The sequence below is a fragment of the Oryctolagus cuniculus genome, chromosome 2 (assembly GCF_051225735.1).
Source record: "Oryctolagus cuniculus isolate XC-2025 breed Fujian yellow rabbit chromosome 2, ASM5122573v1, whole genome shotgun sequence".
In the NCBI taxonomy this organism is placed as follows: domain Eukaryota; kingdom Metazoa; phylum Chordata; class Mammalia; order Lagomorpha; family Leporidae; genus Oryctolagus; species Oryctolagus cuniculus.
The window spans coordinates 45,976,718-45,990,122 of NC_142868.1; the positions used below are offsets into that span (position 1 = coordinate 45,976,718).

The 13,405-nt window shown below is 46.6% G+C and overlaps 1 protein-coding gene across 5 annotated transcripts in view; it reads left to right on the plus strand.

Annotated features, from left to right (window-relative positions):
* ZNF395 (zinc finger protein 395) overlaps positions 1–13,405 on the plus strand; it is a 95,866-nt gene that overhangs the window by 55,130 nt on the left and 27,331 nt on the right. The window contains exon 2 of one of the 5 annotated variants that reach the window (XM_051831757.3): positions 12,075–12,180. The exons of the other annotated variants lie outside the window; for them this stretch is intronic. The gene's annotated coding sequence lies outside the window, so the exon portion shown is untranslated. The remainder of the gene's footprint in view (positions 1–12,074; positions 12,181–13,405) is intronic. 5 annotated transcript variants of the gene reach the window in all.

Genomic DNA, 13,405 nt, shown 5'->3' on the forward strand with positions numbered 1-13,405 from the left:
TGTAAAGTGTCTTAAGATATGATGGTCCATGTAGTAAGCCATAAGTGTGAAAATGTGGGCTGTATGATGTTTTAATTAAACTTGACGGTCATATGCAAACACTGTGACTTATTGGCCCTGAGTGAACCTGGAAGAAGAACTGAAAGAGCCATAGTATTCATTCTATTCTTGGCCTTGATTTCTTCAACATTTCTTGTATTGTGGATGAGGATACAGAAGGTGTGTTTGTCACATTTGCTGGTGGCCCAGAGGTAGGAGGAATTACTTATTTAGCAGATAAATCAAGGTTCAAAATCAGGTAGAATGGGGAGCCTGTATTTACAAAAAGGAAACATTCAGTAGGGGATAAGTTAAATATCTGAGTTAGTTTTAAAACTTTGAATTATAATGTATCAAGATGTTCACACATTTTGATAAGATAATTCCTCTTCTGGGGACTTAGTTGAGGCCGTCTCCAAAATGTGGATGTTTTTGGCTTGGAGATTATTCAGAGGTTTTTAAAAAAAAACCATAGTGAACAATTGGAAGCAACCTAAATATCCAATGGTGTGGGTGGACATAATGCTTAAATGTATTCTGATGGATACATCTTTATAATGGGGTGTTACGAAGGCATGAAAAATGTTTAGAAATACTTTTAAAATAATGGAAAAATATTTCTGCTAAAAGCTAAAGTGTATCTACAATATTATTTCAAATGTTAATAAAGGAACATGCATAGAAAATGGCTGGAAGGAAATATAGTATTTTTTTTTTAAGATTTATTGATGTTTTTGAAAGGCAGAGTTACAGAAGGGCAGAAACAGAGAGAGAGAGGAGAGGTCTTCCATCCATTGGTTTACTCCCTAGATGGTTGCAATGGTGGGAGCTACGCCAATCCGAAGCCAAGAGGCAGGAACTTCCTCCCAGTCTCCCACATGAGTGCAGGGGTCCAAGGACTTGGGCCATCTTCTACTGCTTTCCCAGATCACAGCAGAGAGCTGGATTGGAAGTGGAGCAGCTGGGACTCGAACTGGTGTCCATATGGGATGCTGACATTGCAGACTGGGGCTTTAACCCACTGTACCACAGTGCCAGCCCCAATATAGTATTTTTTTTTTAAGATTTTATTTATTTACTTTGAGAGGTAGAGTTACAGACAGAGGGAGAGACAGAGAGAAAGGTCTTCCATCTGCTAGTTCACTCCCCAAATGGTTGCAAAGGCTGGAGCTGTGCCGATCCAAAGCCAGGAGTCAAGAGCTTCATCCGGGTCTCCCACACAGGTGTAGGGGCCCAAGCACTTGAGCCATCTTCTGCTGCTTTCCTAGGCCATAGCAGAGAGCTGATAGGAACAGGATCAACTGGGAATAGAACCTACTGCACTACAGGTGGAGGATTATCCTGTGCCACAGCGCTGGCCCCTGGAAATACAGTATTAATACCAAAATATCAATACTGGTTGCTTCTAGATGAAGTATGTGGAGTTTTTTTTTAACATTTAAAAATTTTATTCCTTCTATAATGTGTATATATTTCACAGTGGCAAAAATGCTACTATTTTAAAAGCATTTTATTGTTCAAGAACAGGATAGGATAAAGTAGATGATTTATTCTGTGAACAGTCTTGAGTACCTGTCTGATGTGTGCAAATGCTGTTAGGCACTGGAGACACAAGGTGAGACTCAGTCCCTGGCCAGAGTTGGTACAGGCCCATGAAGAGCAGCAGGGCATGTGGGAAAAGGGCCTTGGGGTTTTTCTATTGCTCATGAGTTCATTGTGAGCCTCGAGTGGGATGAGGGTTTCAAAAAGTCAAATCCAGTTAATAACTGGATCAGGAATTCAGGGATCCAATTACATGATCCTCTTGTAATGACCTCAGCTGGTCATGCAATACTTGGACCGTGGGGGAGCTGTGATTTAAAAGGAACATGAGCATATTCAGCTTGATTCGACAAGGGAGCCTAGAATGATACAAGATCGGGAATGGTTGGCGTCCACTTGTGAGATGGATGCCTAGTAATATCTTCACCTGTTTTCATGTGTATCAGGTGCAGGCAAGTGTAGACTCATTTTCGCTCCTGAGAATGTGATCAATGGATGAAACCATTGCTTTAGCCTGGGTTGCTTCAGATTCCTCGGCTATAGAGTGATAGTTGTCTACGATTCTTCACCTGTAGAGTGATTCTGTTGAAATTGATGGCCCCTTCTTACACGTTAAAGACTGAGAATGCAGATTTCGGTTCAGTGTGAAAAAAGGATTTTTCAGTTGGCAGATCTAACAACAGAAATATCTGTGGAGTAGTGAACTTCCCATTGTTGGAGGTATTCAAGTAGGGCTGAATGCTGTTCATTAGGGATGTTATGGAAGAGCAAGTTAGGAATTAGGCTGACCTTCACCATCCCTTCCAATTCCTAGGTTCAGTTATGATGTGACTTGTCAAAGCTGGACGATAACGTGGAGCAGAGGATGTTTCTCCAGTGGCATAGTATTTGCATGAACATCATCATGTTGGCTCCTTAAAAAGTGTTTATAAATAGATCCTGGCATTTTTGAGAGATCCTCCTGGGACCGTTTTAGGAAGGATGAAGAGAACTATTGCAAGGAGTATCAGAACACAGTTTGTAGTCCTAGGAAATGAAAATGGAATTTGGTCTTTAGGAGAAGCAAGAGGATCAAGGAATTGGCTAATAATGATGAGCAAAGTAGAGTGACATGGTAGGATAACGTGGACGTCCTATTCAGTGTAATGGCTGAGGCAGGCTGGGGCCCCTTAGCTGGCTGCCGCGTCCTGTGCTTGGCTGCAGAGGACCTGGAAGCCCCCTTGCTCATCTCCTTCCTACTTAATTTCCCATGCAGTGGGGTTATATTCTGAGCACAGCATATTTAATGCCATCCTGACACCAGAGATGAGACTGGACTTTTGATTGTTCTGTAGTATAAGCAACAAAGAGAACAAGCGTCAGATAAACCTAAAGAAACTTTTTTTTTAAAAAAAGATTTATTTATTTGAGAGGCAGAGTCACAGACAGAGAAAGGAAGAGGCAGAAAGGTCTTCCATCCACTAGTTCACTCCCCAAATGGCCACAGTGGTGAGAGCTGGGCCTACCCGAAGTGAGGAGCCAGGAGCTTCTTCCAGGTCTCCCACTTGATGCAGGGGCCCAAGCACTTGGGCATCTTCCACTTCTTTCCCAGGCCATAGGCAGAGAACTGGATCAGAAGGTGAGCAGCCAGGACATGAACTGGTGCCCATGGGGGATGCTGGCGCTGCAGGCGGATGCCTAGCCCACTGCGCCACAGCAGAAACTTTGGAGAGCAGGTATTGTGGCACAGTGGATGAAGGGGGCTGCCTGTGATGCTGGCGTCCCACATGAGTGCCAGTTTGAGTCATGTCTACTCTACTTTGAATCGAGCTCCCTGCTAATGTACCTGGGAAAGCTGCGGAAGTCCTTGGTACTTGGACTTCTGTCACCCATGTAGGAGATCCAGGTGGAGTTCCTGGTTCCTGGCTTCTGTCTGGCACAGCGCTAGCCATTGTGACCATTTAGGGAGTTAACTAGCAGATGGCAGATCTCTCTCTCTCTCTGTCTCTCCCTATCTTTCCTTGTAACCCTTTCAAAAAGATAAAATAAATCTTTAAAAAAAAAAGTAAAGAAACTTTTAAGTGTGATTTTCCAGGAAAGCATATATTCAAGTTATGTCAGACAGTAAGTATATAGTTTTAGTTATAAAATTTAATTTTTGTATTAGTTTCCATGTGGAAACTTTGATTTAGTTTAATTTTCCTGAACCTTTGCTTAATATATAGTTTATTTAGAATCCACCCTAATTCTTTAACATTTTAAGGTTCCTCCTAGTATTTTTGGACTGCTGTTATTGTTATTATCATTGTTGTTTTTGTTGTTAGGGTCACTGCTAAGGCTAAATTACATGGAGAAAAGTTTCTTACAGAGTTCTGCAGAGAATAGAGGATTATCTTATCTTTGGAGAATATCACAAGATTTCTGCCTCCATGTGATTCATGCTCACAGTTTGGTATTTGAAAAATCCATTTTTGGCAAGAAAGTACTCTCTCTTCACATGGAGTAAGGCCATTTGGAGTGCACCAACTTAAAGAATGCAAGTGTTCAATGGATGTCAACATTATAGGCAGGTTTTGGTTATTTAGAACTGAAGTTGAAAGTCATTGTACATTTGTTGATGATGGGCCTTGGTCTGCATTGTTTCTTTCTTTCTTTCTTTCTTTTTTTTTTTTTTTTGGACAGGCAGAGTTAGACAGTGAGGGAGAGAGACAGAGAGAAAGGTCTTCCTTTTCTGTTGGTTCATCCCCCAAATGGCCACCTTGGCCATCGCGCTGCGGCTGGTGCACTGCACTGATCTGAAGCCAGGAGCCAGGTGCTCCTTCCTGGTCTCCCATGTGGGTGCAGGGCCCAAGCACTTATGCCATCCTCCACTGCCTCCCGGGCCACAGCAGAGAGTTGGACTGGAAGAGGAGCAACCGGGACAGAATCGGCACCCCAACCAGGACTAGAACCCGGTGTGCCGGCGCCGCAGGCAGAGGATTAGCCAAGTGAGCCGCGGCGCCGGCCAGTCTGCATTGTTTCTGTGGTATCTGTGTATTGCAGGGTATGTGTCATCTCCTCTATGTTTGAGTTACTGTGTTACTGTGATTTGGTTTCCTGAGCCATGTAACAGTGGGTGTGGGAAAAAGCTAATTATATATATATATATATGCATATATATATGTATGTATGTATATGTATATATTATACACACACACTGTTTTTCTGTCTTTTTTAAAAAACCATTTATTTATTTGAAAGGCGGAGTTACACAGAGTTACAGAGTTATACAGAGATCTTCCATCCACTGGTTTAGTTACCAGATGGCTGCAACGGCTGGGGCTGTGCCAGGCCAAGAGCTCCATCTGGGTCTCCCACATGGGTGCAGGGGCCCAAGGACTTGGGTCATCTGCTGCTGCTTTCCCAGACCCATTAGCCGGGAGCTGGATCTGAAGTGGAGCAGCCAGGGCTCCAACCAACCCTCATGTGGGATTCCGGCTTAGCAGGCAGCAGCTTAACCTGCTGTGACACACTGCTGGTTCCTGTATTATTTTTTATTTTTATTTTAAGATTTATTTTATTATTTGAAAGACAGAGTTACAGAGAAAGGTAGAGACAGAGAGAGGTCTTCCATTCCCCAGATGACTGCAACCACTGGAGCTGCGCCGATCAAAGCCAGGAGCCAGGAGCTTCTTCCGGGTCTCCCACGTGGGTGCAGGGGCCCAAGGACTTGGGCCATCTTCCACTGCTTTCCTAGGCCACAGCAGAGAGCTGGATCGGAAGAGGCATAGCCAAGACTAGAACTGGAGCCCATATGGGATGCCGGCACTTCAGGCCAAGGCGTTAACCTGCTGCGCCACAGCACCGGCCCCACCTGTATTATTTTTTAAAAGCAAAATATGGTGAGAAATAATAGTTCTCAGCCTGCCTTGTCTTCTTGCGTGTCAGGAAGGCATAAAACTCTTTTTAGTAATAAACAACCACATTCAATGCTGTTTTTCAAAGTGCAGGCGGCATTAAAACTCCCTCCTCTATTTTTTCTTCTCCTGCTGCAAATGAGTGGCTCTTGGTGCGCTTTCTTAAATTCCTGTGTCCTCTCTCCATTTCCATCTTGCTATCTATTTTTATGGTGACTGTCGCCATGGTACTCCTGCTCCTTGCAGAGCACTCCAGAGATTCCCGACGTCTGATAGGACAGCTCGAAGCTCTGCGGCAGTCCTCAGGAGAGATGCTGCTTAAGGAGGGTGGTGTTTTTTTTTTTTTTTTTTAATTGAGGTATAATTTACCTACAGCAGAATGCTCAGACCTTACGTGTGCTGTTTAATCAGTTGTGACAAAATGCATCTGAAAACAGAACATTTCTAGAAATGTATACTCCAGGAATGCGCCTAGTGACCGCTTCCAGATCATCCCTACTCATGACCAAAAGTACCACAAGTCTGATTTCTGCCTCCGTAGGTTAGCATTACTTAGTAGGTTTTTGATATTATACTTTTGTGTTTCTAAGGGCTTTAAAAAAAAAGGTTTATTCATGTATTTAAATGCAGAGTTATGGGAGGGGATGTAGAATCTTCCATCTGCTGGTTCATTCCCCAGTGGCTGCAACAGCTGGGACTGAGCCAGGCCAAAGGCAGGAGCCTAGAACTCCAGATCTCCCACATGGGTGGCAGGGGCTCAAGGGACTTGGGCCATCTTTTCCTGCCTTCCCAGGCACGTTAACAGGAAGCTGGATCAGAAGTGGTGCAACTGGGACTTGAACTGGCACTCATATGGGATGCTGGCTCCAGGAGGCAGCCTAACCCAATGCCCCACAATGCTGGCCCCTCTAAGGACTCAAGTTGGTGCTCTGAAGGGGTGGAGGGATGTGCATGTGTTTAGAGTGGGTGTGTGGGGCGGTGGCTTAAGTTGCTGCTTGGGACCTCTGCATTCCATATCAGAGTGCCTGGTTCCAGTCCCAGCCCCTCCTTTTCAGATCTGGCTTCCTGCTGATTCATGAGGCAGCAGGCAAAGGATGGCTCAAGCACTTGAGCTCCTGCCACTCATGTGGGAGTCCTGGATGGAATTCCAGGCTCCTGGCTGCAGCCTGATCCAGCCCTAACTGGTGTGGGCGTTTGGAGAGTGAACTAGCTCTCGATCTCTCTCCCCCTTCCCCTCCCCCTCTTCCTCTCTCTCTCTCTCTCCCTCCCTGTCTCTCCTTCTCCTGTCTCTTTTTCTTGGCCTTTCAAATAAAATTAACGTAAACTAAATTTGTATCCTATGTAGTTAACTGACCCCAGAAGGTAAATAATCACGTATTAGTTCGGTGAGATTTTTAGATCTCCTTCGCTAGCCCAAGAGATCAAGATTGATGTTAAGAACCCTGATTCCCAGAGGGAAGAGACTGAGGCACTGACAGCTAGGCCTGGGGTGGAGGATTTGTGGTTGGGCAAGGGCTACTTATTGAGAGAGAGAGAGAGAGAGAGAGAGAGAGAGAGAGAGAAGTTGGGGTTAGAAGAACTGAAATTACTCTGTCGAGCTCCTTTTGGATTACCAGAAGTCCCCTTGGCATGTAGTTTTTTTTTTTTTTTCCTTGCCTCTTAGTTGAACCAGCATATAAATTAGCAACCTACAGAGTGACAGAGTTGGGTTTGCTATATTGAAATGTGATCTATATTGCAAAACCCACCTTGGACAGGAGTTGCAAGCGAATACTTTTGAACTCTGTCTTCTAGGAAGCGTGAGCCAGACCCACGGAGACTTGCCACTCAACATACCTTTGAAATATATTGGACAGCATCTGCTTATTTTCTTTTTTTGGAGCAGAATTAGGGAGCAGGTATTTAGCCTAGCAGTTAAGATGCCTGTGTCCCACATTGGAGTGCCTGGGTTCCATTGCCAGTTTTTTTAAAGATTGATTTATTGATTATTTGAAAGGGAGAGTTTTAGAGAGAGGGGGGAGAGAAAGAGTGAGAGGGAGGGAGAGATTGATCGATCTTCTGTCTGGCTATACCAGGCCAAAGTCAGGAGCCCGGAACTCCATCCAGGTGGCAGGGACCCAAGCACTTGGGCCGTCATCTGCTGCTGGATCGTAAGTGGAGCCTTCAGGACTTGAACTGGTGCCCATATGGAATGCTGGTGTCACAAGTGGTGGCTTAACTTGCACCACAATCCCACCCCCACCTTTAAAAGGTTTATTTATTATTTGAAAGGTGGGGGAGGGCATGGGTGGGAGAGAGAGACACACAGAGACAGAGACAGAGACAGAGACAGCTCTGACTCCAGACTCCAGCTTCCTGCCAGTTCAAATCCTGGGAGGCAGCAGGTGATAGCTCAGGTAGTTGGGTCCCCAGTCCTGGGAACCTGGATTCTGTTCCCAAATTCTGGCTCAGCTGTGGCCCAGCCTTGATGCAGGCATTTGGGGAGGGATCTAGTGAAGGGAGCCTGTGTTTATTTCTATTCTGAGCCTCGCAAATTAAAATATATATAAAAGAGTAAATGAAAATTTCATTTTACAAGTTACATAATACAGATTCTCTAGAGGAAAAAACTATGCAGACATTCCAGAGCATTCAGAATCTTTCTCGATGCACACTTGTACCCCTTCCCCTTCTTCAGAGGATAACCACTGTTCTGGGAGTGTCGGTATTCTGTTTATTTTTATTATTATTATTTGACAGATAGAGTTAGACAGTGAGAGAGATACAGAGAGAAAGGTCTTCCTTCCATTGGTTCACTCCCATGCGGGTGCAGGGCCCAAGCACTTGGGCCATCCTCCACTGCCTTCCCAGGCCACAGCAGAGAGCTGGACTGGAAGAGGGGCAACCGGGACAGAACCTGGCTCCCCAACCGGGACTAGAACCCGGGGTGCCAGCGCAGCAGGTGGAGGGTTAGCCTAGTGAGCTGTGGCGCTGGCCTGTATAAGACTTTAACAATGACTGGTAATAGACTAGAAAAATTATAGAAGCATGCTATAGTAAAAATTACATGCGTGTGATCTTTTTCTCTCTCTCAAAATATCTCACTGTATTTTCATGTTACCAGTTAAAGGAAACACTTTATGGCTCATCCTTGTCTATCTGAATTGTTGGCATCACTGCTCTGCTTCGTGGCTATAATTCAGTAAAATAAGGGTTATTTGAACACAGACACTGCAGCAGCATCATGAAAGTTCATCTGATTACCAAGAACATCTACTAAATGGCTGTCGGGAGGGTAGTGCATACAGCACAGATACGCTGGACAGAGGGGGTCCACATCCTGGGTGGGACAGAATGCATTGGCCTAAGATTTCATCATACCACTCAGAACAACATGCAATTTATAATTTATGGATTGTTTATTTCTGGAATGTTCCATTTAACATTTCTAGACTATGATTGACTGTGGATAACAGAAACCCCAGCAAGCAAAACTATATAAGGGGGAGCTGCTGTACTGAGAAAGTAGAGTTGCTGGGCAGTGGGGTGCTTTAATTGTACTTTCTAATACAGACACATGGTCAGTCTTCACTTAAGTTGATGTAGGCATTGAGTGCGGGTCATGTGCTCAAACATAAAGCAATTATTTTAAGACTAGGACGGGAATCAGAATGTACTGGGTGTGTGCTCCCCTGTCCCCAATAAGGCACAGAGGTCACTGTGGGTTGATGAGAAGGGTTGGTGTTGAGAAGGGCTCTTCCCTGCCCCTCTGAGGACTTGGACCTGTCATAGTGGTGTGCAGAGATTGCAGGGGGTGTGAGCAGCTCACTGTAGAGGCTGGGTGGTAAATTCTGAGCCAGCTTCACTCCAACTGGAGACTTTCAGCACATCTATGATTTGTCTGTGTCCTGTCTTTAGAATACAAAGCATGGCTTAAGCACTCAAGTCGAGGGTGAGGCGTTGGAAGCATTTTAATGTCCGGTGAGAACATCTAGAACCTTGCCATGTGGCTGTTACTGCCTGTGTGTGTTAATTAGAGAAGAATGGCGTGCCACCCTCTGTTATTTACACTATGGCATCACCTCCAGCCCTCTGCAGAGCTCCTCGAAAACATGCAAGCTCATCATCATTTCGGGTCCAGCCAATGTGCTTAGGGCCCTGTGTGGCGAGGGGGAGTGCAGCTCTGTCTCTTGAAGACTGGCCACACGCTGTGCCACTGGTGATCCGGCTGGGGGAAGGCACAGCCCCTCTGCAGCCTTGACGATTTCGTGTGTGTTCGCCTTCAGAGCCTTACACAGATGGTAAGGAATGCAGCTCTTGGTTCCTAGGGAAACCCCACTCTTGCCTTCAGACACTTGTCCAAATCTAGTCATATACTTCTGTCGCTGCCCCTGCCTGGGCCGCTCAGGCGTCTCTTCCCTGGTCTCCTACAGGTGTCGGCGGGACCTCCCTTTCCTGCCATCTCAGGGTTTGGTGACCAAAATGGCACTCCACTTCCTGTCTCCCATCTAGTAGATTCTCTCAGGGCCCTCCTGACCTTGATCTTTCGGGCCAGAAAGGCTCCATCCTCTTAGCTCGTCCTCAAGACGTAGCAGCCCATGTGGGTTGGCTGTCCTCTGGCTCTGCAGGTCATTTCTTGATGGGCAGCAGCCAGGTTCCCTGTGTAGACTGTATTCTTATTTTATAGTCCATGGGGTGGGAGGGAGCCTTTTTTTTTTTTTTTTTCTCCCAGTGCTTTTTCCAGTGGTGCTGTACAGATGTCTTTTTTCTTTTTGCCCGTAGTGACCATGGGAAGTTGTCAGGCCGATCCACAGTGACGTAGAGGTCCCATTTTAGATGTCAGTGTTACCATAGAGCTCTTGGATTTGCTTTTTTTCTTAAGTGTCTTACATTGCCCTTGTTGATGTTAAAATTTACTGGCTCTCCCCACCTCCCTCCCCTTATTCGTGCAGACTTTTCCCTATGATCTGCCTGTAAGTTTGACTCTTCACTACCAGAGTTTGGTGTCATAATTTTTTCCCCCAAAGCTGGCATTTATGGCACGCACTGGGCCAGGCATTGTGCCCAGTACTGGATGTGCATTTTCTCATTCTTTCCTTTCTCTGTATTCCTACTTCCAGACCTGGGGAGTCAGGACCTGCAGGAAGAGCAGTTTGGTAACTCTTAAAAAAAATTAAAAAAAAAAAAAAAAAGGACTTTTGTGAAAAAAATTCCTTGCCTCGCTAAAGCTCCAGGTTATTATTGGGATTGGAAAGCAACGTTTTTCTAACTTCACAGGTGAGGAAACTGAGGCATGGAGAGGCGAGGTCATCCTTTTCCCACAGGCACAAAACTGGGAAGTTTGAGCTCTTTTGCAACCCTCACCCTTTCACCGTGTCTTCTCTTTGGGATATTTATTAGAGGGTAGAGGAGACCCTGGTCCTGGGGGAGCCACATGTCTGCGACCTCACTGCCACGAGACCCCGTCCCCTTCCGTGCCATAACCACCAATACCACGTTAACCTCTCGCTGACTCAGTTTTTAATAACAAGGAGTCTTAGAGGTCACTGAGTCTTGACTGTCTTTCAGTGCATGGTTTTCCTAGTTATGTGAGAGAATAGGTGGATTATGATTTTTATAATCAGACTTTTAAAAATGTAATTAGTTGAAAGACACACACACATGTGCACACACTGAGAGACAGGGAAAGGGAGAGAGGGAGGGAGGGGAAGAGGGAGAGGGAGAGGGAGAGGGAGAGAGAGAGAGAGAGAGAGAGAGAGAATGAGAATGAATCTATCTTCTATCTCCTGGTTCACTCCAAATGCATGTGGCTAGTTGAGGCTGGTCCAGGCCAAAGCCAGGAGCTGAGAACTGCATGGGGGTCTCCCATGTGAGAAGCAGGGACTCATAACTGAGCCGTCACCTGCTACCTCTCAGGGTGTGCATTAGCAGGAAGCTGGAATTGGGAGCGGAGCTGTGCCTTGAACCCAGACACCTTGATATGTGAGGCAAGAATCCTAAGGGGTGTCTTGACCACTACACAAAACCCCCAACGCGAATCATACATACGAGAGCTCACCTCTGAGTTCTGTTGCTTTCTAGCTCTGTGGCCTCAGGAAAATTCATCTCCTTGTGTCTCAGCTTGCTCCTCTGTCAAGGTGGGGCTGATGACGGTACTTGTGGATTAATTGTGGGAGATTAAATGAGCTACGGTCCATGAAATGCTCAGGAAGTGCCTGGCACCCACGTCCTTGATAAATGATAGTTATTAGAACGTTAGTCATTGGAAGGCCGTGGACTACACGGAAGGTTTCCTTTTATTCTCTTGCCTGTTTATTCCGTAGCGGTTCCGATGAAGCAGTTAGATGGGATTGTATTCCTTGCAAGCATCCTGCTGCCTTTTCTTCCAGAGATTGTAGTCTGCTGGTCCTAACCTAGTACAGCTGCCTGCCTGCCAGCCTGATCAGGAGCAGGGCTCGGCGCAGAGCCAGCCTCCTCGACCATCCTCCTGCAGCAGACAGGGGCTCCCCAGCACGGCAGCCCCGGGCTCCGCGTGTCCTGGCCTCCCGAGTGCCCGTGTCACCCCTCACTTCTCTCAGGACTCATAAGCACAGACTGCCTGCTCTCTGTGATTGATTTGTGTTTATCTGTCCACTGCAGCTCAGACTACCTTTGCCCACGAGCACGACCTGGTTAACGTGTCCAACCTGGCTGTTTGAGGAACAGCTGCGAGAGTGGACATCCGGCATCCTGAGCTGGGACTGGAGTGAGTGCTCACGCAGCCTGTTTCTCCTCCCTTCTGTTTTTGAACTCATTTTCAGCCTTTCGCTACTGAGGCATTAAAGATTCCCTGAAAGCCCTTTCTTAGTGGTTAGTGCTTTGGGAAGGCCCCTACCCAGCTTGTGTGTGTGTGTGTGTGTGTGTGTGTGTTTGGTAAAGGGCAAATATATATATTTGAGTATAATGCATATATATATATATGAGTATGGTGCCTTATTTATTTATTTTATTTGAAAGGCAAAGGGGGTGGGGCGAGACAGAAACAGAGGGAGGGAGAGAGATCTCTGATTTCTCTAGTTCATTCCCTAAATGCCTTTAGTAGCTTATACTGGGCTACACTGAAGCCAGGAGCCAGAAATTCAATCCGGTCTCTCATGTGGGCGGCAGGGACCCAAGCACTTGAGCCAGAACCTGCTGCCTCCTAGTGTGTGCATTAGCAGGAAACTGAAATCGGGAGTGGAGCTGGGACCTGGGTGTGGGCATCCCAAGCTGGGTCTTGCCTGCCGGGCTGACTGCCTGCCCCTCCACTCAGTATCTAAATGGCCTTCCTCTGTGATGTCTGCCTTCTCTTTATGTAGGCTGATTTTCTGCCTTCTGCAGAAACATGTCGGTCTCCCTCAAGCTCCAGTCACTCAGCAGTGTGTGTGTGTAGCTTCATAAGATTTTATCTGGACTTATTTTTATCAAAAAAAAAATACTCAATACTTTAGCATGGATCTTCATCCAACTCCGTGGGCTTGACGCTGAAACCATCTTGTTGTCAGACTTCAGTGTTAGGTTACTGAGTGGTTTTTTTTTGGCACGTCCTTGCAAGAAGCGAATGCTCACCCACTCATTGCTGGACATGAGGGTGGTATGTGAGTGTGGCCCTAGAGCACAGGAAGTGCTCGTGCAGGGTCGGCTGCGTGGGCCGGGTGGGAGCTCACCGAGGCCCCACGGTCTTCAGAGGCAGAGCCTGAGTGAGTCTCAGTGCAGTGCTGGCGGGAGCTGGGCCCAGCAGATGTTTGAAGGCACTGGTGTTGTTCCTTGGTGAGTCGGTGCTGACGTGTGGGTCTGCACCGGTGTGGGCCAGGCCCCACCCCCGGGAGGTTTGGCAGCCAGCCTCGAGCCACCCTGGGCCGAGCACCAAGATTGAGATGGAGGCTCCAGGCAGGAGAGGGGAGCCGGACCGGGACTTGCTGCTGAGAGTGAGGTGAACAGGCATCTGGTCA